This window comes from Cryptotermes secundus, unplaced genomic scaffold, assembly GCF_002891405.2.
Source record: "Cryptotermes secundus unplaced genomic scaffold, Csec_1.0 scaffold1115, whole genome shotgun sequence".
NCBI classification, from domain to species: domain Eukaryota; kingdom Metazoa; phylum Arthropoda; class Insecta; order Blattodea; family Kalotermitidae; genus Cryptotermes; species Cryptotermes secundus.
In genome coordinates this window covers 535199-556268 of record NW_019733848.1, presented here as the reverse complement: position 1 = coordinate 556268, position 21070 = coordinate 535199, and the positions used below count along the sequence as shown (strand labels likewise).

General features: G+C 45.1%; 1 protein-coding gene across 3 annotated transcripts in view; it reads right to left on the bottom strand.

The window, feature by feature from the left end:
• The window catches only part of LOC111868306, a 168875-nt gene that overhangs the window by 89655 nt on the left and 58150 nt on the right, over window positions 1–21070 (bottom strand). For all 3 annotated transcript variants that reach the window (XM_033753001.1, XM_023858843.2, XM_023858844.2), the window contains exon 2: window positions 9422–9496. The gene's annotated coding sequence lies outside the window, so the exon portion shown is untranslated. The remainder of the gene's footprint in view (window positions 1–9421; window positions 9497–21070) is intronic.

Genomic DNA, 21070 nt, shown 5'->3' with positions numbered 1-21070 from the left:
AGCTGTAGTTTATTTGTTGCATTTTGTAGGAAAGGCTGGAAAACAGGGTGAGTGTATTTGTCAAAGGGGATTCGTCATGAAATGTGGTTCCAGCATGATGGCGCCCCTGCACACTGCACTAATGTCGGCCGTGAGTATTTGGATGAAACTTTTGGCAACAGAAGGACTGGACATGGAAGCCAAATAACCTGGCCCCCTCGCTATCCTGACTTGACTCCATTGGATTTCTTTCTCTGGGGGTACATGCAAAGCCTGGTATAGGAAACTCCAGTGGAGACAGAATATGATCTTGTGGCAAGAACTGCATTAGCGGCTGAAACCATCCGGGAAATGCCGGGATCTTTCAAAGAGTTCAGCATAACATGGCCAGGCGGTGCAGAACATGCAGTGAATTCGTCGGCCGCCATTTTGAGCAACTTGGTGCCAAAAGGAAGCGTGTCCGGACATGAGTGTATTAACAAAATATGATCAGACTGAATCCAGCTATCTACTACAGAGCGTTGTGACATATATTTATTTATACATCTTGTATATTCTGATATGTTGGGTTTTTGGACTTTATCCATCGTCCTGGTTTTTAAGATAACAAATTAAAAACACGACGTTTCGGAAATTGGATCTGTTTCCGTCCTCAGGTGAAGGAAAACACCTAATCAGTTGGGTCTCTTAGAAAGAGCTAGCCTCAATCACTGGACAAACCGATGTCACAAAACATGAAGATTATAAAAACCTGAGACCAGGCTAAGTCCATGAGTCGGGGAACATAGGCATAACCTAAAAGAAGGTCTTCTAGAAAAATCTAAACTAGCCCAACATGCCTATGAAGAGGGACATAGGGTAGGCTGGGATGAAGCTAAGATTTTGGATATTGAAAGCCACATCAGGTATAGGAAATACAAGGAAGCGGCCCATATGGCATGCTCGGCCAACCCAATTAGCCAACCCAGTTTGGACTTTTCTCCCGTTTGGATCCCCATTATCAGCAATGAAGTCACCAATTCACATAGAAGATCTGTATGACGTGATATATGCTTTTATTTATATTAAGTTCTAAATTACATAGACGTGATTTACTCCACTGTTGACGCTAGTTAGACACTATTAGTTTTTGTTACTAGTTCTTCTTTCTATTCCATGCCGTGGGGTCATGGACCTGGTTATGAGTTTAGTTTCGTGGCATAAACTTCTACAGATCTATCTATCCTGGTTCCACGCTTTAAGTGTTTGCTACAATTTGTTATGAATATTTTTCTTATTAGCTCTCATGGACTTAGCCTGGTCTCAGGTTTTTATAATCTTCATGTTTTGTGACATCGGTTTGTCCAGTGATTGAGGCTAGCTCTTTCTAAGGGACCCAACTGAATAGGTGTTTTCCTTCACCTGAGGACGGAAACAGATCCAGTTTCCGAAACGTCGTGTTTTTAATTTGTTATCTTAAAAACCAGGACGATGGATAAAGTCCAAAAACCCAACATATCAGTGTGTTATACACCATCGTCAGAATCCTATAGTAACTATCTTGTATATTGTATCTACATAAGGCAGTCTAACGCATTTCTGTTTGCAGTATTCGTTTGCACACACAGGGGATGCGAATCCGGGGCTGAAACGTTGAAATACGGCTTCAAGCTAGTTCATCAAAGGAAATTTCACCAGCCTCCTTACAAAGCTTTCATCTATGCAATTACAAACAATCGTTTGACCAAACCTATGGTGAAGCTCTGCGTAAGAAAGCCAATGGAAACGGGCGGTACTCGTACACTCCTCGTGTTAGAGCGCATACTCCACGTTCTTCTGTAAAACGTGTACATGAATCTGCAATAAACGTTCATGCAATTGCAAGAAACATAAAGACACTAATACATGCCCCTTTCTTCCACTTTCAACTAAGTGATGGTTCGGGAAATGGCCCACATTCTGGGTTACCACTCACGTTTTATGTTAAATGAACTAAATTCTGAAAGTGATTAAACCTCGACTCTTGCGTGTCTTTTCGTGATTTGTCTTCAGCAGGAAGGTTTAATATATACAGAAAATAAAACACAACATTTTAAACTCCTGACTGACTAACGAAAATTGTGCACTTGCAAGAAAGTAATTCTGAATTATTCATAGACTTCACTAAATTCATGTTCTGAAACCTGTAAGCAAACAGATCTTGTAGGCAGTCTGCTGTGTTGACACTCGAGAAAAGAAAGGAAAAGGGGGTATATTCAAGCAGTGTCAGTAGCTATCATTATGTGAAAACATATTGCTACAGAATGCCAATGTCAGTAGCTGTCGTTAAGTGAGAACATACTGCTACAGAATACCAATGTCAGTAGCTGTCGTTATGCGAGACCATATTGCTACAGAATACCAATGTCAGTAGCTGTCGTTATGTGAGACCATATTGCTACAGAAAGAGAATGACTGACGTTATGTGAGAACATACTGCTACAGAAAGAGAAAGAGAATGATTGACGTACAATTCAGCAGAGAGAAAAGTGCCGATCATCCAGAAACCACAAGCTGTGGAGGAGTGAGCCTGGCAACGGACTGTTGCTCTCTGGTTACGGTGCGTACGAGGTAACCGTAGGTACAAGCCAGTAAGTCACTTCCTGTCTTATATCCCTCCTTGCTCGCTTCCGGTTCATCTGTCCCTCAAAAACTCCGTACAGCTGTGACGAGTCTTGACTCCTTGTCTCTCCCATTCAGAATCTGCTGCTGCGAATTTCAACCAGCCCAACAAAAGAGAAAATGTTTCTGAGGAGAGTTCCAAAACATGAGACCCACCTTCACTACTGCCTATACAGCGCGGACAGAAAGTTATGGCTTCAGGAGCGAAGGCCAACGCTCTGCATTCCTAACACATGATAATGGCTGAAGGAAATATCCATGGAAATCCCTTTAAATTCAACTTCCTTTGTTTAAGGGCTTGCTGTATTTCGCTGAGGCCCAGCGATGCCTCCGAAGTACATATTGCTGCGCTGGTCCATGTTCTTCATTAACCGTTTCTTGACATATGTATATCCTTTGGAAGGACAGAGTGCAATAGCTAATTTGAGCCATTTATGTAATTGCTTTGTAAATAAAAACAGTAGGACACAAAACGAATCTTAAACATATGGGGTTTGAGGATGTTGGCTGTATACTTGTGATTAAGAACGGCGCGACATTTCTTGACTGCATATCTCCCTTATCATCAGCATTAACAGTGTCAATTTTATGAGTGATTACAGAAGGGGTTCGGATTGGTGCTTAAATTTATTGAACACTTATAGATTGTAACTACAATTAGCTATAGTGCCTTAGCTAATTCAAACACTCTAAAATTCACTAGAACACGCATTCAATCTTCTCCGTCTGCTGTGTTTTCATATGTTGTCGACTGATAAGGGCTTCAACACCGTAGCTTCCGTGTTCACGTCCTTGCTGGCTGGCGTCCTTCTAACATACAACTAACTGAATTCTAGACTTGTCCTGCTTATATCACCCCAGCAAGGACCCCACAGAAAACACATCTCAACAGTTCTATTTTTGCATCACGTATCTTTCGTAAGGACCATGCAGAGAAGACAGCTTCCCACAGCTCTCCTACTGTTGCATGATATCGTCCATGACGTGACATGTTCCTCTGTTGCGTGTGCAATCATTATTACGTTGATAGGCTGTTTACTGTGCCGTAACCTAGTAACGGCTCTGTAGATGCGACTATGTATACAATACATATGTATAATGAGTGTTTAACATAAATTTAGCCATGAATTTAGGAAATTGGTCTATGGATATACTCGTAACTGGTATATGGACTACTTTATAGAAAAGAGGGCGCCACTTGGTGCCGGAAGCCGTAGTGCTGATGTGCTCTGTCGCCACTCTCATGTTGCGGGGGTTGCATATTTATGAGCACTGCACTGTCCTTGTAACATATCGACCTACCAACCAGTTCGTAGGTTATTAAATGTTGCATTGGAGCACTCCCATTTCAGTCGTTACCACAAGAAGTTGAAGTTGCCTATGACGAGTTTCCTTGAAGGCCGACTGAGTAGTAAAATATACGAAACTTGGAAGAAGAACTCTGTTATGAAATAATAATTTCTTTCTCATTTGACTTCCTGTCTTGCGAACCCCTTCATTTGCGTTCACGAAACATTCGTGAAGCAGCTTACGTAACAGAGGACATGAACTGAACCAAGCAACCAGTGAAATAAGAAACCCGCATGCACTGGGGACACAAATTCGGAGTTTGGTTCTACAGAGACTCCAGGAAGTAGAACTTCGAGAGTAGCTTCTTCCGGTCCAACAGGATGGGTAAAAGCAGAGAAAAGTCGACTTAGGTGACCAGATTTCTCAACTATGGAACATGCAAAAAATACAAATTTCTGTGTTAATTCACCCGTTTATGAACGGCGGTACAGAATATCAAGACAAACAATTAAACATATTAATGTGAAAGAACGTATGGGTGTGAAACTTAGTCTCTGACATTAAGAAAGGAACAAAGACTGAGGGTGTTTGAGAACAGAGTGTTGAGAATATCTGGACCGAAGAGAGATGAAGTGATAGGCTGGAGAAAACTGCATAATGAGGAGCTTCATAACTTGTACTCTTCTCAAAGTACATGTATAATTAGAATGATCAAGTCAAGGAGGATAGGGTGGGCAGGGCATGTAGCACGATTTGGGGGAAGAGGGCTGCATATAGGATATTGGTGGGAAAGCCAGAAGAAACGAGACCACTGGGAAGACCAAGGCGTAGGTGGGTGGACAATATTAAAATGGATCTTACAGAGATAGGATGCGATGGTATGGATTGCACTGATCTGGCTCAGGATTGGGACCAGTGGGGGGCTCTTGTCAACACGGTAATGAACCTTCGGGTTCCATAAAATGCTGGGAAATTCTTGGGTAGCTGCAGAATTGGTTTCTCCTGAAGAAGGGCTCAGCTCCATGAGTAAGTAAAGTGAGAGAACACGTGTGCAGTTCTGTACACCCTGGCGAAGGGAGGGGAGGAGGCTGAATGTTACTGTCTGTCCAGAACCACTTTACAAGCAGCCTATTGAAATAGGCTGTACCCTCTGTTTATGTGTAGACCCACTTTTCCGGGACGTTAGCTACGTGTGACTATTGCACCAATATGTACTTGAAATAAATTTTCTTTCCTGACAAGAAGACATACTGCACATCTGCAACACTGCTACAAGAGTTCGTGATTAACGAGTGGCTGACTTCCCCCCCCCCCTTCCTGGTACTTCTAGATTAACTGAATTTTGCTTGCTTGCTAGATGAACTGGTTCATGCAGCATTAACAGACCCAGGTTATCTAACTTTGCTTTGTACTGACGATTTGTGCTAAAACACTCCGTTAGCAGAGAATGATTAATTGGTTGCAGTTGTTTCCATCCCTTCCTATGTCCGCAGAAGCGCTTACTTTCCCGTGCCAGTGCTCTGCTAGATGCGTTGAATGAATGCATGCATCGGCAGGAGCAGAAAGCTGTAGCAACGTACTGACGCCGCACCAAGCTCCTCTGAAGTGTCAGTGAGTGAGTGTCCATCTCTTCTGTAATCAAACTGCCCTCCCCTCGAGTCTGCACAATCGCGCGGCAGTCAGCATGTTGCTCATGGAGCGCAGGCTGCGCTTACTTGTTCCATAGCTCGCCACCCGGCATTTTACACGTTTCTCTTTAATTCTTGTTTTGTCTGTACAAGGCGACGCCGCGCTCTGCCACCCCAACACCGCGTTACTCTCGCTATCCGTGAACCCTGAAGTTGTGCAACAGACGGACGCTATGTAGTCTTATCTTCTGCTCTGAAGATGGAACAGATCAACTACAGATCAGATCTTTTGCATTCGTCAGATACTGCAGAAAAAATGGGGGTACAGTGAGACAGTACATCAGCTATTCATAGACTTCAAGAAAGCCTACGATTCAGTTAGGAAGGAAGTATTGTACAATATTCTGATAGAGTTTGGGGTACACATGAAACAAGTTAGGTTGATTAAAATGTGTTTAAACGAAACGTATAGTAAAGTCCGTGTAGGTAAACATTTGCCTGTTAAATTTACTATCCAGAATGGTCTAAAATAAGCAGATGCTTTATCGCCACTGCTTTTCAACTTTGCTTTAGAATATGCCATTAGGAAGGTCCAGGGAAACCAGGTGGGACTGAAACTAAACGGGACACATCAGCTGTTGGTCTGTGCTGATGATGTGAATCTACTGGGTGATAGTAAAATGTAAAGGTAAAAAAGTGAAGCTGTCCCTGTACCAGGGCATGGAGACCCATAGGGGTGTGAGACGTTGAGGCTCCCACATTCTCTAGACAATCGGCAGATGGCGGTAAGGTTGTCAGCCTTACGCGCCGGCCGTCCTTTACCACCCAGGAAGATTCCTGGTTCTCATTTCTGTTAGAGGTTGAGTCGACCCCAAGAACACAGGGAGACTGGAAGGATTAGGACAACTGGGACTCGAACCCGCAACCTTCCGGATTTTAGACGACAACAACGTTCCCGCGTGCCCCTATAAAATAATAATAATAATAATAATAATAATAATAATAATAATAATAATAATAATAATGTAACGTGTATAGCTAGGGAACGGCGCGATAAACACCTCGCTTAAAGTCACATAAAAACAGGACGAATGTTTATAGCTCGTTGATAGGCAACAGTCAGCGAGCCAATGGACTGGCGAGATATTCATCACGTGACTTGTTTTCTGTGTGGTGAGTTTAATCAGACTGACTGCAGTGGGAACACGGAGTTCCGGATTTCGCCTATTCTGAATCCTTGTCAGTCACATTCTGCATGTATTGACGTTGCATCAGCTGGTCTCAAGTAACATGTAAACTGCTTGGCTGTAGTTGGTTCATGTCGCTTTCTGTGGGCTCAGACAGGCACACACACACAGATCCAACTGCCCCACGGACTTTACCGAGAACCAGCACTTCACCAGAAGCAAATAAGTCAGCAAACCAAGATAGGTTGTCCCTGTAGAAGTCGGACCTGCGATTCTTGTATCACACGTACACAAGAGCTGAGGCTGTCCACTCGGCACGGCGGCCACTGATTGGCCTACTGTACCTGCCCCGGGTGATTATGATGATCGAGAATTTGGTGGAATGAATATTGGCAGGGGAAACCGAAGCACTCGGAGAAAATCCGCCCCAGCGTCACTTTGTCCATCACAAATCCCACTTGACCAGACCCGAGATCGAAACCGGGCCGCCGTGGCTACCTCCCATTCCAATTCGCGTTCTGCTAACACTGGTCCAGTATGTCGTGAATTCAATCTGCATAAGCAAATGTAGTACAAAGGTCTTTACTCGTTTTCTGCCGCTGCTAAGATAGTACTTTCAAGTTAAGCACAAAACCGAAATTGACGGCCTTGTGGATTCGTTGCGCAGACCATGTGACAGCCTCTATCCGCTAAGGCTGGCAACTTCGCCGACAAGCGGCGGTTGCTCGGTCGGTATAGTTCGCTTGCGGACTAAAACCACGGAGTTTGCTTGCTCTATCCTCTCGTTCCTCCAACACAGTCCTATCTCCAAGCAGTATGAATTTCTAACGAGTTAGAAAATTAACGCATCCCTCCTCGATTTTGACGAGTTTCCTTCCGTTTATTTAATTTTCTCGAAAATCGAAATACAGTGCGTTCAGTTAAGGAGGAAACTTCGCAACACCGCTGCCCGGCCCAACATTCCTCACAGACTGCTGCTGTAACTGCTGTTATCGGAATGAGTCATTAGCGCTGATAAACGAAAGCCGTTACAGCAGCAATCTGTGAGGAATTTTGGGCTGGGTCAGTCGTGTTGCGAAGTTTCCTCCTTGATTGAACGCCCTGTACTACCGGAAATGTCGTACTGTACGTGAGATATATTTCTGTTAGAAACATTTAGCTCACTGCGATCGAGATGTGACGCAGCAACTACAACAGTGTCCGTTCCTCCCGTTCCGGCTTAACCGGAAACGCAATATATGGACAAACGTCACTAAAAGTAACAACAGCGAATTCCGCTCATGTTCGCTCAGCGATTCTCAGTTCTTGCGTGTGGGCAGACAGGCATGGCGAAGATAAAGGAGAAATCTCGTAACAACTACTTCCTAAGCCGCTCAAAGTTCAAAGGTCAGCTCGAAGAACTCTGCCGAGCAAACGAGAAGGACAACGACATCTTGCCCCCAAATTGCTGGCTGCCGTTTTGCAAGGAATGAGTCCATTGTTCAGTAGCAAAGTATTATCACTATGTGATATTAATCGCTGTGTAAAGTGTTAACTAAACTGTAGAGTTTCATCAAACACAAACCGTAGTTCAAAGAGTTGACCCCGCTTGACCCGGCAGCAAGTCATAACCTCATTCGTCTCAATACGCCTCTGACAATTGCAATCATAAAACGGCATTTAACTGTCTTTCGCCAAGTGCTACTGTACGAACGTTGGCGATGTTCTTCACACCCACATTTCGACCACTTCGCCGCAGTAGACTCATGATGCAATTCAGCTACTGGGCGTAGGAAGAGGTAGCAAGCAAGTAATTAAGTAAGTAAAGCAAAGGTATCCCTGTAACAGGCAGTGGACGCCCATAGGGTTGAGGTTCCCACATGTTCTAGGTTGTCATCCCTACGCGCCGGCCGCCCTTTTACCCCCAAGATTATTCCAAGAATATTCCTGGTACTCATTTCTCTTAGACGCTGAGTGGATCCCAGGGCCACAGTGCTTCTGGGAGCATTAGGTCAATTGAAAAAATCCAATGACCTCATCGGGATTCGATCCCGCGACCTACCGGCTTGTAGCATAGTGCCTCAACCAACTACACTACCGCGTGCCCCAGGAAGACGAAGCAGATAACAAATCTACAGTTTCCGGGGATTCCAGAAAGATCAAGGGTATCGAAATTCCTTACAACGAAGATAGAGATTTAGCTGATTTACGTATACGGAAGTGACGTCATTATTAAGGTATTCGGCTAGAATCCTGACCTTAAACCGAGTCTCCATTGCATTCATTCTCAAAATTCACCCTCTTTAGTGTGCTACAGGCCCGCCAGTCAGAGAGAAAACGTCGGATACCAGCTGGAATTTCTCTACTGAGTATAATTTATCGAACTTGGATTAATTTATTTCGCAGTAAATTAGTAACTAATCAATGTCTTGTTGACGATCAGTGAATGCTGTCACTTAAGACTCCAGTCTCTCGGATTATGACGTCATCTATCATTGCACGAGGTGACTACAATGTCTCGGAGGGACATCATGCCCTGAAGTTCCTCTGAAATGCAGAACATAATGTGGCAGAACCCAGAAGATCAAAATCTGAATTTTCACCGGCCTGGAAACCTCAAATCTCTCTTCCGGGAAGGCGGGGTAGGGGTAGGGGCTCTTTCAATATCCAGACTATATACGAGTAAAATGTTGATATCGAACCTCGATCGATACTTACTTTAGTTGTGGATTCACCGACGCTGCAATTCACGGGATGTGCCCCCACACGAAGAAAGTCAGCACGCTGCCCTTTCTGTAACGTGAAATTGAAAAGGACATCAGGGCCCAAGAATCGAAATATGCTACGTACTTAACACAGAATTCATGACAACTTCGGCTGAGGCCGCACGAGCGCACAAAATGCGTCCGTTGTAACGAACGTCGTGACGTCCGTTGTAGAAATAAACAAGAGAGGCGAATGCTACGCTTTCTTCTGACTCCATTGCAGACAAAAAGCTACGCACCGCATTCTGTAACTGTGTGGTGTCCTCAGCAACGTCCGTCATACAGTACGTTCGTTGCAACGGACGTACTTCGTGCGCTCGTGTGGACCCAGCCTTAATTGGTATGGAAACACGCATCTGCCTTACATGTAGAAGATATTCAGTTTGGATCCTGTGGTGAAACTGCCTTCACGACTGAGCAACTGAGACGCCGCGCAGGCCAGTGCAGACAACTTCAACTGCTGCGTTTATCCAGTGTCACCGATTCAAATGGAATTCAAATACAATTCTGATCAGTTGGTGAGAAATCATTACATTTTTTTTTAATCGGAGGAAACTGGAGAGGGTACTTGGACACGGTGGTTAGTTGCCTGCTTCCCACCGCGGTGGGCCGGGTTCAATCTCAGGTCAGTTCATGCGAGATTTGTAGCAGAGAGAGCGGCAGGTTTCCCCTTCCAATTCTCGTCTCACCGACTGCCCCATACTCATCAATCATCTGGGCTGGTACAATAGGCCCACTAGAGTCCAACCCACCCCATCAAATAATCAGGCGAGGACTTAAATAAAAACCAACTTAACGACACACAGTGAGGGTGTGTGGTCTGAACTGGACTACATACAGGGGCAGCGCTGTGTTCCTGTGAACACGGAAATTCGGGGACCTGCCTATCTATCTGGGCGAGTGACGGGCAGCGTCGTGTTCCTGTGAACACGGAAATTCGGGGACCTGCCTATCTATCTGGGCGAGTGACGGGCAGCGCCGTGTTCCTGTGAACACGGAAATTCGGGGACCTGCCTAACCATCTGGGCGAGTGACAGGGGCAGCGCCGTGTTCCTGTGAACACGGAAATTCGGGGACCTGCCTAACCATCTGGGCGAGTGACAGGGGCAGCGCCGTGTTCCTGTGAACACGGAAATTCGGGGACCTGCCTAACCATCTGGGCGAGTGACAGGGGCAGCGCCGTGTTCCTGTGAACACGGAAATTCGGGGACCTGCCTATCAATCTGGGCGAGTGACAGGGGCAGCGCCGTGTTCCTGTGAACACGGAAATTCGGGGACCTGCCTATCTATCTGGGCGAGTGACAGGGGCAACGCCGTGCTCCTGTGAACACGGATATTCGGGGACCTGCCTAACCATCTGGGCGAGTGAGCTGCTGTATGTAGGTCTCCGGTAACTGGCCAGCTGCTGTGGAATGCGAGAGACCCAGTGACCGTGCGGGTCGCAACGGATGCTGTTTGGGCCGAGGCCAAGGTAAGCTGCTGCAGCAGCATGTGGGGGGGTCAATGGATTGGCTCCTTCTCCAGTTATGACAGAGGCATCTGGGCATCTTGGGGACTCCGTACAGATCTGTCATATCGTCACCATACAAGCAGTGTTGCACACACATATTTCAACCTGTTCGGCCATCATTAAGCCTTCTTATGTACGACAATTAGAATTGAAACTGCTGTGTCCTATTATGACTACCATATACGAGTACAATGAGAAAATGACAAAACTAAAACTACCCTCATTTAGTGCGCTATTTTTTAACAAGTCTATTTAAGTTAATCAAATTGTTAGTTTAATATATCATATATGTGCTCTTAACGATCCGGGATTGCTCGGTCGGCATAGTGACGTGTTAAGGGTAGGACGGCCGGAGATTTTTCTCTACTCTACAGCATCTAGATCGGCCCTGGGGTCCATCCAAAGGGTACCGGCGGCCGAGGAGTGAAGCTGATGATTCTGCTCCAACTCATGCCGAGCTCAAGACTGGTGGAGCTATACCTCCGTTGCCACATATGATTTCATGGCGTGGTACTTAAATAATGAAGTCGAGGGACAATTTTACCTTTTCTGTAGAAAAAAATAAGGCAAAGTTGTCCCTGTGCTTAACTAATTAAACACTACCCCCATGAAGGCGTATGAGAGAGTGGATGTACAGACCCACGTTTTCTTGACCTTAGCATGAGCTGTAGGTGAGTGGTCAGCTTAATGCCCCGGCTGCTTTACCCCCGGGGAAGAGTCCCCGGTATCCATTGGATAGGAGGATGGGTGGGCCCCAGAGCCGGTCTGGACCACACTGAGAAGAGAAAATTCTTGCCCCCACCGGGTCTAGAACTCCGACGCCTCAGCGTCCAGCTCGTCGCCAGTCGCTATCCCGGCTCCCCTTGCCGTTTATGTACGTTTAACAACGATCTGCATGCAGACAGTAAGATGAGTGTAGGATCGCGGTGCGGGGACAGACGAGGGGTGCCGCGACATTGCGACATCATGTACCCAACAATAGCAGTGTAGTTTCTATCACAGCAATGAAAACGTTACTCCGTTACTGCTGCGCTGTTTATGAACTTCTGGGATTGGAAGTCATCTTTGACCGTCCATGTAATATTCGAGCGAGAGCCGTGTTTTGATAGACTGTGGCTCAAGTGAGGTTGGGGAGATATAGCAGGTTAGCCCAAGCACTATCTGCTCCGAATTCTATTCGGAAGGTTCTCGGCTCACTCCGAAAGCACATCAGACATAAACATTCTGCGCTCTCCGACAATCCTTCCGGGCAAATGCGGAGAAACTGTCTTCCACTTCATAATGTACAGTTACCTTTCCTAGCCAGCAAACTAAGAGGTGCGGTCTTTAGTGAGAAATTGACATCCATTTCTCCTCAAGCCATTTCCCCCTTATCATGGAACCCGAACAGTACACTGCCATAACCACGGTCCCTGCCCCTCTCTTTCTTCAGCCGCAGCACATTCTATTTCTTTATTGCCCATTTTAATATTATCCAACCCGTCTATAACTAAATCTCTCTAATGATCTTAAGTAGTACGCATACTTAGTTTTACACTTTTTATCTACAAGAAGGGCCACTTAGATTATGTCATTGACAATAATTTGTTTCCAGCCTGCCGTTACACATATTTTCAAACGGTCGTGACCAAATTAAAATTTTGGGTGTAAACGTCTCTCTTTACTTCTGCTCGCCCTGTTAACCAGCGCAGTGTTCCGCTGCTTAGTTACGAAACACTGCTCCATTGACAAGAATCTCAGCCTTGAATTTACGTACTTCGCAAGTAGCCCGATTTTCTCCTTAAGTTCTAATGCAAACATAAAATTGGCTCCTTTGAAGATAAAGTAGGAACATTTGTTGCAACTGTACTTGGATCAAGCTCTAAACATATTCTCCAAATACGAGTATAAATGGTAAATTTATCCGTGTGCTGAACTGAAGTGGAGGTATAGGTCCACATTTCCTTGACCTGGGAACTAGCTTCCGATGAGCTATTATAATAAGAATGACGGAACTCCTGCTAAACATTGTGCTGAGTTACTGTGACACTGTAAGTTAACTACCATGCAGACTGCAGCGCTCTAAAGTCGCGCAGACGGTCGGCAGGGCAGGTCCCACGATCTACAAGCAGCAAAGGCACCGCTGTCCCTGTGCTTAATTAATTAAGCACTAGCCCATGCTGACGTGGGGAGAGTGGCTGTATACAGCTCGGCACTAGCTGGAGGTGAATGGTCAGCTTTATGCCCCGGCCGCCTAACCACCGCACAAAGAGACACCGGTACACAAGGTTGGATGGGACACAACAGATTTCAACAAGACGGAGTGAAGAGAAATCTTGCGCAAACCGGGACTCGAAATATGATCCCTCGGCAGTCCAGCTGGTAGACAGTCGCTACCCCGGCTAACCCACAATTTGCATGCAGTATAATTATGAAATCTGAGACTCGCTCACGTTTAATATTATCATTACGGTATTCTAAGGGTACCAACGTTTCGAAGTGAACTGCTATCTCCGTCCTATCCTACCCTGAACATGGAGGCAGCGGATTCCACCGAAATGTTGATTCATGCCTATCAGATTACATGGTGTCGCATCCCAGAAATTCATAATTACAACGAATTACTACGATAATCATGAGTCGCTTTTGCGTTCCGTGTACCCACCACCTGCAGGCGGTTCGGGCCTACATGGGCATATACTGTGTGTGTGTGTGTGTGTATATATATATATATATATACGGCCTGAAACAGTGATGCGGTTGCAGGCGGTTCAGGCCTACATGGGCACATATATATATATATATACAGTAGAACTTGGTTATAACGTCATCAAAGGGACCTAAAAATATTGTCGTTATAAACGAATGTCGTTGTAACCGAAATGGGCACTTCCACAGTAGCCTTATGTTAGTCACGTAAAAATCTACCAAAAACCGAGTTATAATGTTACATTTTTTAGTGCAATACGTAGTTAAGTACAGACTAACGTAACATTAACGTGGAATTGCCCAAATGTGTAATATCAAAGACATATTACAGCGCTTTTCACTGACAATACACACCGCACTAATACTGTATATTAAAGGTAGGCCTACTCACCAAATTACAGTAGATTACATCAATTGTTGTGCCTTACTGTACCTAGATACGAGTACAGTAATCAGTTATCTTCATCTGTTTCCTGTTACTTGCCCAATACACACTTTCTAAATTACGTTCAATGTCCATATCAGAGAAATTCAGGAATGAAAATGACGTTACATACGAGGTTGATGCATTTGTGCATGTCGTACTAAGCAAGGTACAAAAACAGTTGCTTTATGAGGAATTAGTTCGTACCATTGAATATTTGACGCAATAGACAAGGTGTCGCAGAAACCGATGTTGCTATAACCAAGTTTTACTGTATATATATATATAGCAAGCGGAAGGCAAGGAGCCCTACTTCGTTGAGAGATGACAAAATGCGGATTTCTCAGCAATCAAACCGTAGCGCCGATTGTTTACTTCGAGGCACAAATCAATTCGTTTGCTCTCAAAAAAAAATACACACAATGAAACAACATGATGATCTGCCTTTACAAATCTTAGTAAAACAATTAATTGATGTGTTTACATTAAATAAATTAATATATTTTCTCTAATAAACAAACATAGATTAGTTTACACGCCTTCAAATTACCGTGTACGAGATGGCCTAACTCACAGGGCACAAAATATTTTCCACCGCTGCTATAAATATGAAATAAGGAATACGAAACGTTCTGCATCTCCATTGCAAAGGCAAATTGCTTAAAGGTAAGTACAGAAACAATTATTGGTTCTCAAGTCCATACGAAACACACAAATCCACTCTGCGGGAAATATTCTGGGCCTTTAATGATAAGTGGATGACGCTAACAACACGGGGAACTGTATATATACAAAACATATTTGAATGTATAAACAGCCTGACACTGACACCCAGAATAGCGAGTGTAGCCTTCACTCGGTAAGCACGCTGCTACCCCACATCAAAACCCTCACCGCCAGAGTGCAACAGCCAAACAACACATACGTATACAGACATGCAGCGGTCACAGTCTTAAATAAATACCTGAATCGCCAATCTAATTTCAATTGTTATCCTTTTAATGTCAAGGTATAAAATATAAAATAATATTATATATTGTTAGTATAAAAATTACCTCATGACTCGTAGTACGCGGGTTCAAATACCCGGTGGAGGTCGTCGAATTTTTAAGGGCGGAAAAATTCAGGGAACAAGTCCTCCGGGAGGGACTTTAAGCCGTGGGTCCCGTGTCGTAGCTTTACGGCACGTAAAAGAACCTCATATCTCCAAAGGAGGTCACTGAGCCAAATTAACGGACGTTTCCCGCCCAACAGCAGTCTCTAATACCTCTGGTAGATGGGGGAAGCATTACAGATACCTCTCAGCTAATAGAGCCGGTCTCGCTGGCTGGGCGGGACTGATGGTAAGCACCAGTACCGGTAGGATATAGAGACTGGTAGAAATCATAGAGGGAAGCACAATGGACCAATAGAGGTCTCAGTGCATGGGGAAACCCACCCTCTCCAATAACTAACTAACTAGTATAAAAATTCATAGAGATCAATGACGCAATCAAGAACTAGCACCAGTATTCGTGTACGCCTGAAGATGACCAAAGAAAAGGGTTGAAATATTTAGCTTTATCACCAACAGTTAATGAAAACAAATGTTGACACGGATGTGTCTATTTTGTCTCTTTCAGAAATACGTATTCTTGCGTAGACTGTCCCACTACACAAGCGGATGCTCTAAGCTTTGTGCTTCAAGGGTTAATTTCCAAAATTGCACAAGACAACAAAATGATGGGAAAAGACTGCCATCAGAAGGCACTGTAGATGTCTCGGCGTGATTCAGTTTCGGAAATATCAGCCTTCCACGAGGCAGGCCACACTGCGCAACACGCCGACTCACTATTCAGGGTGACGACCTTCAGTCCTGCCACGAAGGGTTAGACATAGTGTATGCACGAAAACATGAGAAAGGCCGCAAGATATTGATTGCAATAGGCAGGGGGAAGAAGCTGGCGGCAGCAAATGCAACTACACCACAGGGCTATGCTACAAGCCGGAAGGTCGCGGGTTCAGGTCCCGATGAGGTCATTCAACTTCTTTAATTGACCTAATCCTTCCAGCCGCACTATGGCCCTAGGGTCGACTCAGCCTCTAACAGAAATGAATATCAGGAATCTTCCTGGGGGTAAAGGGCGGCCGGCGCGTAGGGCTGACACCCTTTCCGCCATCTTTGATCCGATTGTCTAGAAAATGTGGGAACCTCAACGTCTCACAACCCTATGGGCCTCAACGTCCTGTTACAGGGATAGCTTTACTTACTTTTACTTTACCAATCGCTCAGCCAATAAGCCTTTCAGGGAAACTCCAGGTTCATTACCGTGTTCACAAGAACCTCTTGCTTCACGGAATCCCCAGCCAGACTAGTCCAACCCATAGCCTGTATCTGCATGTGGAGACCCTGCGCATCACGTCAACATGCTCGCTATTTCTCCCAGTCGTTGCCAGGGTCCAGCTGCCAAGAGGTCAACACTTCATTGCCACTTGACGAAGGACACAAACAATTCCAGAACATCTGCGGCGGGTAATGACTGCAATAAGCCGTCACACTTCACCAAGTTCATACGTCATATCTCAGGACACGTGACCTGTGCGGGCTCCGCTGCTTCCCAATTGCAAACCTCGCCCGCAATCCTTCGCGTAAGCATAGAAATGCGACTGCAGGGCATGAAACAAAAACAAAAAATAAAACAAACTCCGTGGCCTGTAGTCTGCAAGTGAACTATACCAAACGAGCAACCGCCGCTTGTCGGCGAAGTTAGTGCCAACTTTTGCGGATAGAGGGTGTCACGTGGTCGGCGCAACGGATCCCCACGGCCGTTAATCTCTGTTTTCCAGACCGGATGCAGGGCACGAAACATGAAAACAAATCTTTAATGCCAAGTGTGATGCAAATTGCTCTTGTCGCGTTCTGGAACTCGTGACGCACACCCACGCAGGTTAGGTGATGTAACATGAAACTGATGGGGACAGGGGCTCTCGCGTCCTCCCCCCCCCCTTTCAGCAGCACCGAGGGGACTCTTTTCGGGAATAAGGAGACCGGATCACGAAGCTGACCACCCATCCACACGCGGTACAGATATTAATAATGCTACTTCGTATGGCGTGGTGCCTACCTACAGAAACAGTTTTATTTTTCTTTCGCAGTTTTAGTGTTTGGTGAAATGGAAGAGACTTCCCAGGAAGTGCTCAGTTCGTGTGATTCAAGATGCCATCTGTGTTTTGCTTGGGGCGACAGCACAGCAGTCAAAAGCTCCAGGCATGATTAACTTCCCCTGGACAAAAATTCGAATTTTAAGGCTCTATACCACGCATGTCCAACGCGTCGACCGGTCGATCGCGGGACCATTTTCGGTCGATCTCATAGGCCTATAAGGAAATTATACGTGAAAAGCATGTAAATTCACCTGTAATAGTATAACGTATGATTATATTCAGATTTTGAAGGGAAAATACGTAGTAGTCATTCCTATTTTTCTGTTCTTATGTAGCTTACGTGAAAATTAGCCGTTATTAAAATGACTTCTCTAACAAACGTTTCCACGGTAACAATTGCAGAGAGCAACAGAGGAAGAGTGTTTCCTGTGCGGTCCGTTCCGAAATATTATAAACAGGACACTTAGTGAGTTTTCAGTCAGTTGAATGAATGAATGAATGAATGAATGAATGTATAAGGGGTGGGCCTTCTTGGCCCGTGCACCGCGACTACAGTGACCTATTGTGCCTCCCCTTCTGATTATCCCTTCAACAATCCTGCACTTCGAATGAAGCTCAGGATTTTGTACGTGGGGGCATCAAAATAGTCACTTGGTTCCATAAAGTATTGACCCAAGTGACATAATCTTAAATAAGCTAAGGCCTCACATTCACACAGGATATGTGTGGCTGTTTCATTGTCTTCTCGACACCTCTCACAAGTGCGACTATTACTTAGTCCCAATTTGAAGAGGTGTTCTTTGAGGTGACAGTGTCCTGTAAGTAGTCCCACCACCCATCGTAGCTGGTTCCTGTTTAACGTCAACAGTTCCTTCGCTGTTTTAGAAGAGGGTCCTCGTAAGAGTCCCTTTGCTTGCCTGAGTCCAGTTAAGGATCATCAGTATTTCTTATGATTCATATTTGTCCAGTCCCTGATTGCCTGTTTGGCAACTTCTAGAGAGATGCCACAGGCTGGTTCAGGTCCTATGAACGGATATTCAGCTGCAATCTTGACAAATTGGTCTGCTATTTCGTTTCCAGCAATATCCTCATGCCCTGGCACCCATATCAGTTGTACCCTGTTATGTCTGGGCAGTTCCATGAGGGTCTGGTGGCAATCCCAGACCAATTTTGAGTAGATCTTGTGTTTGTCAAGCGCTTTAAGTGCAGCTTGGCTGTCAGATAGAATGGAGATGTTCCCATTTCTGTAGTTCCTATCTACATTCTCCATAATACATGCTTTAATGGCATATACTTCTGCCTGGAATACTGTCGTGTACTGCCCAAGGCTGAAATTAAGTTCCCGCCTCGTACCATGGCAGTATACACCAGCTCCAGTGCCTCTACGTGTCTTGGAACCATCTGTATACCAGATCAGTCCCCCTTTTCTATCGGACCGAAACCCATCTTCCCATCCACTCCTGTCAGGAAATCTGACTGTGAAGGTTTTCAGTCAGTTGATTTGAGTTGAGTTAGATGGCTGTTTCGTGAGTCAGTCAGTCAGGGGACCGCTGTAGTTCAGTAGTTGTGAGCTGTTGCTTTGAGAAGCTGGTAACTGAGGCGCGGGGACAATTCGGCAACCCAGAGGTAGGGGAACGTCCACCGTTGAAGCCGCTGCCGAGCAACGGCTACTGACGACATGACTGTGGACACTAGTGTATGTGTTTAATAGTGAACCGTAAAGTGTAGTCATGCGCTGTATCGAAGAGTCCAATAAATCCGATCATCAATACAAAAGCCATCTACAGTTACTCTGAAATCGTGACAATATATAGAAATACGCATACAGGTCTTCTCCCATACTAGCCTTTTGCAAGTGAGATGCGGTACAGCACGTTTTCTTTAACCTACCGCACTAAGCTCTAGTAGTTGCCTGGGTAGGTACTGGTGCATATTTAGCTAGCCATAACTAGCGACTGGCTTTGACACTATCCTGACCATGTTCAGTCCACCTCCGTTCCTTTGATCGTTACTCCCCATGATCTATCTTAATATTATCCTGTCATTCCCTTCTCAGACTTCCAATGAGACAGCAACTAGCAACATTATTCGATTCATATCCGATATTCAGCGTGCATAAACGCTTCGAGCTGAATAACAAGTATCTGCTGAAGTTACTCTTGTCCTAATTTCATCTCCTTCATAACGCTACTTCATAATTCAGTTTCCATATACATACCGACCGAGCGACCGCCGCTTGTCGGCGAAGTTAGTGCCAACTTTTGCGGATAGAGGGTGTCGCGTGGTCAGCGCAACGGATCTCCACGGCCGATAATCTCGGTTTTCTAGACCTGAGCCGCTATTTCCTTGAAATAACTCCTCAGTTATCCTCACGAGGCTCGGTATAGTTTGCTTGCGGACAACAGGCCACGGAGTTTGTTTGTTTGTTTGTTTGTTTTGTGCATAAACGTTGGGACATTCTTAAAACTTTTTATTGAGTAGCGATTAAAGTAGCCTTTATTTATGGAGCTGTGCTTCTGGGAATAGGTCGCGTGTTACGCTGAAGGGGTTCCAGCTTTACGGCAAACATAAACTTACCATTTCCACATTTAACAACATTGTTGCGAGGGGTGCAAGGTCATACGTAACTCTCGCAATGGGCGATGAGTTATAGATGAAGCCGTGATTGGGCGAAACAGGGGCGGGGCACTGTCCAATGAGGAGCGACCACATGGTAAATGAATGTTAATGAACGCTTGTATAGATCGTAAAAGTAAAGTAAGTAGAAGTATGCCAGTAACAGGCCGTGGAGGCCCATAGGTTTGTGAGTGGTTGAGAGTCCCACATTTTTTAGACAATCGGCTCAAAGATGGCGGCAAGGTTGTCAGCCTTACGCGCCGGCCGCCCTTTACCTCCAAGAATATTGCTGGTACTAATTTCTGTTAGAGGCTGAGTCGACCCCAGGGCAATAGTGCTGATGTAAGGATTCGGTCAATTGAAGAAATCCAACGACCTCATCGGGGCCTTAACCCGCGACCTTCCGGCTTGTAGCATAGTGCCTCAACCAACTGCGTTACATACAAATTTTTTTCCAAGTAGAAAGGGATGTTTCTTATCTAGCCGCAGGAGAGGGAGCTGATAGTTCTGAGAGCTACTGAGAGTACCACTAAATAAACCTAAAATGAATAAGCAAATAAATAAGATGGCGACCAAAAATGGGCCTAATATACCAACCCCTGATGGCGGTGAGCATTCAGCAGTGGTCTAATAATTGGAAGGTGCACACCGTCCCAAACCGCGTTTATCTGCCATAAATTCCACATCGACTAACCTGAGACTGAACCGGCACTTCCGCGTTGTAAATCGTGAACTACGGGAAGACCACTATAGGGGAGACCGGGGCTAGTTGTTAAATTCAAATTAGAAATCAACTGTCAGTGGTAGTGGCTCGCCCACCCACCAGATGGAAGCCATGCTGGACCTCTGTTTACCCCCACTTGATAGTCGCTCTGTCGCTCTGTGTGATTGGAAGGAAATGCGTTTTCCTTGTCCTTGAGTTAAATTTTCAATTCCTTGGTACTGCGTTCATAAGAGCGAGTCTCTTTATATTTGTCGAACGGGTTTCATGATATCTACAGAACTAAAATTCTGGTATTTCACTGTAGTATGTTCAACGTTGTACAACAAGGTTTGATGTTTGTAGTTTATTGTGAAACAAAATGGCGCAACAAGGGGTAACTTATAAAACTAGCTAGGGTTAGTTGTTACACTGCAGCAGCTTACCCTTCATGTAGCACAGCCGTGTCAAACATGCGGCCCCTCAAATTTTAGAGCTAATTGATATTAAAATCAATATT